Source organism: Pteropus alecto, unplaced genomic scaffold (assembly GCF_000325575.1).
Source record: "Pteropus alecto unplaced genomic scaffold, ASM32557v1 scaffold185, whole genome shotgun sequence".
NCBI classification, from domain to species: domain Eukaryota; kingdom Metazoa; phylum Chordata; class Mammalia; order Chiroptera; family Pteropodidae; genus Pteropus; species Pteropus alecto.
Window position 1 is genome coordinate 501,886 of NW_006438088.1, and position 3,767 is coordinate 505,652.

Sequence of the window (3,767 nt, forward strand, 5' to 3'; positions counted from 1 at the left end):
TGTCACACCAGACTGAGCGAACACGGACGTGCGTCTCATGAAGCAATCCTGTGTGATTCAGGCCAGGCCCTCTCAGGCAGGCCTTGTGAAGGTCAGGCCTGGGATGTCAGCTGTGTGTTAACCTCCTCAGGTCTCAGGTGCGTGCGTGCGTGTGTGTGTGTGTTGCATTTTAATAAGAGGTGGTGGTCTAATGCAAAGGGTTTTCTCTGTATTGGTAGCATTTAAAACTTGACTGCAGGCAGCTGAGACACCCCAAGGCTTCTTCAAACACAGCAATGAAGCCACCTCTGCTTCTTTTGGGGTGGAGCGCCCACCAGATTAGGGACCTCGTGATCTGCGTACTAGATTAGGGAACTCAGAGGCATTCTCCACATTCTTCTGGGCAACTCTGGGGGTGTTAGATGGTGCTCTGTGCTGGGGCAGAGAGGGCTGTGCCTCTGGGACACAGGGCTGGTGCACTTATGGATGGAGAGAATACTTACAGACAGACCCAGGACACTCACAGTAGCGCTGTCCCTAAGTGTGAAGGCCAGATTCCCGGATTTATGCTTGTTAGTTTTGTCCTATTTTTTAAGCCTCTGAAGCACACATGCTGTTTCATGAAGAACAGAGGCAGCCAACATATGGCTTCTAGACCTCTTTTGTTAAACTTATGCCGACTCGGAGATATAACAGCTCCTCCTCAAGTGTAAAGAAACTCTTTGCTCATGTAGCTGAATTTTCAGTACCAACCAGGTCTGGTTTCAAGCCTGGCAATAAAACAACCTTTCTCACCATTTCATAGGGTGGGTCTCCCTGGTATATTTCAAGGACGCAGAGTGAGCTGAACCCGCTAATGTTTCTGGAGATGAAATGAATAGGCGTAAATTCGGCCTCCCCAGCTCAAGAGCACCTTGCTTGCCTTCGTGGAGTCACAGCTGTGGAAATGTTTTAGATCCTTTTGCTTCACAAGAAAGCTGGACTACGACAGGATATGGAAATATGAGTCAGACATATTTGGGAGGTAATCGACTAAGCTACGACCTATATGTCTATAAATCTTTAAAAGTCATTGATGGGAAAGAGCTTATTTACTCAAATCTTCCCATTTTAAAGAAAGTTCTTCACAGTACAGTTTACATGTGTTTCAGGTTCCAAAATAAACAGAACTGAGAGTTTCAAATTGCCAGAAAGAAGTAAAGCATGTGGCATTTAATGAAAATTTACATGGACTCACGGAAAATAGGCAGTAAAGGCTTAAATGGGGTGGGGTGAAAGAGAACTCACAGTAGTTAAGTGACTGTCTAAGACCACTCTGCTGGGCTCTCTGAGAAATACAAAAAACAGAAGTGACAGTGCTGGTCTTTTAGGCACTGACAGTCCAGTTGGGGAGATAAGATGTAACTCAGGGAAGAATTAAACAGCATTAAAGTGTTTAAGTGACATATTAAAAGAGAGCAGTGGAAGAACTATTTCGTGACTGTCCCGGGCTAACTGCCAAAGCCATGCTATTCACAGTCATTGCTCTGCACTGGAAGGGAGGAGTCGTAGGTTCAGGCTGCGATGGCCAGAGAAGAAATGGACTCAGCCGTGGGGTGGGTAGGAGGTTAGCAGACGAAAGGATGGGGGTCTTTCCAGGTGGGCAGAATGAGTAGGCAGAGAGCAAAGAGGGGGAGTTGAAAGATGTGCTCTGGAGAAGCAGAAATTGTGTTGGGATGTTGGGAAAACTCAGGCATTTGGACTTTATGTTTTACAAGTACTCTGAGAGAAATGGGATTGAAAAAAATCTATTCTACAAAGTCTGGGTTTTATAATAACTGCTGATAAACTGGGCTTACTTACTACAGAGGTGTCTAAATGCACATTTATTGTAAAACCTCAAATTGAATATTGTATAGAGCAATACTGAGATATAAACCATTAAAAAACCCCAGAATTTTAAAAGCCAATTCTTGTACAGTTTTTCAGATAGCACTTTTTGTCAGGCCTTTTCTTTTCTTTCTTTTTTTTTTTTTTTAAGCATAGAGGGAAGTGTTCCTTGTCCAAAGTAGTTTGAAATATCTCACGTAGGAAGGTTTCTCAATGAGAAAACAATTATGTAATGATACTCATGTTTGCCTCACTTCAGTATACTTCAGTTTATTAGAAATAACGCCCCTAGCTGAGGGAACCTCCCGGAAATCTTTCCAAGCCTAAGACAGAACATCAGAATGTTACCAAAAAGGAAGAAAACTGATAGTTTTATAGTTAAGGCTTTGTTTCTATTTATGAAAGGTCAAGGGGAGTGAAGCATGGCTGCCTTTTACTCATTCACGTTAAACTGGCTTCTAGCAGACAGACCTCATAAAAGCCCCACAACCCGTGGAAACCGTTTGCCATCCAGATCCTGTGGTATTGTTCTTCTCCCAGTTAACTTTGCTAATGATTCGCACAGAGTTTGCCAGTACCACAAAGTGAGGGGTGTAAATGGCGCCTCTGGGGTGTGGCCTTGGTGTCTCTTGGAGTTTCTGCTCATGCTGGCACAGCACGGAGATGACTCAGTGGGCTTCCACTGTCCCCAGAAGGCATTTAGGCTATTTGCCCAAAAGCTAAGCCTGGTCATCCTCAGAGCTCTGCCCCGGCCCTGCCCTTTTAGGAAGGCAGAGATCACTGACAAAGCCCATTGAAATGGAAGTCCATGCCCAGAAGTTCATCTTTTAGTGATGAATGCACCCCATTGTGAATCCATATGTCTTTGCTGCCCGTGGCTGTTCTGTAAAAGGCCTAATTGAAAGGATTTAAGTGTGATGGAGTTGCTGCTGCTTTCTGGAGGAGCAAGAATGGAGAACCAGGAGGTCTTCCAGGCCCTAGTCAGAGGAGACTAGAGCCTGACAACAGGGTGTTTGTGGAGGGGGATGGGAAGAGGTGAGCAGGAGTAGCAAGACATAGTTCACAGAGAAGAAAAGGTGAGCAAGTAGAAAGAACTAGTTCCAGAGGCCCCCGCTGGAGATGGGGTAACGATGCAGGGAGAGGCGAGAGTCAGGCTGTGAGCACCTGCACAGGTGCTTCTATGGAGACTGTGCTCCTTTACTTCCGTTTTCTGAATCATCCCTTCCTCTATCACACAGGTGTCTAGCACTCGAGCTTCGGTATGTAAACCATGTCCTTGATTTTCTGATGCTTTGACTTGTGGAGTTTGATGACTCTGGAGGAATTGATTCTCCCAGGGCTAGCCAGTTCCCAGAGATGGCAAACAACTCACCCACAAATGCACTTTTCCCAATACAAACCAATTAATCCAGATCCATATCCCAATACTTCCTTTATTGGGCTCTCACGCTCTTGGGAATGGCGAGTAACAGACTATCTTTTCAGTGGTAATTATCTCTTGATCTGTTGGCCTGACCATACCTGAATAATATGAAAACCTATTAAAACATTCGATTCCAAAAAAATGTCATAAGTCAGGACCCTGTGCAAGTTAGCTTTGTCCTTAAGCCCCATACTCCTCAATCATCCTTCTTCTAGTTCTCTTCTCTCTCTTAGCACTAGAGACTTCATCTAGTTGATAAGTAAGTCAATTAAGTGAAATGAAAGTGAAAATTAAAGTGCAATTAAGAGTTAGCAGGTAGGAAAAGTACCTAATATTATCTTTGAAATTATAGATTCAAGGCTGAAGTGAAGTCTAAAGAATCTATTTTCTTAGATATGCATTGTTTGGCCTGGGAGTAGAAACTAGGTGAAATTAAGAAGTAGATTTTAGATCCATTGACCTAGAAAGATCCAGGCCTTGAATATGTCAAGCTTGG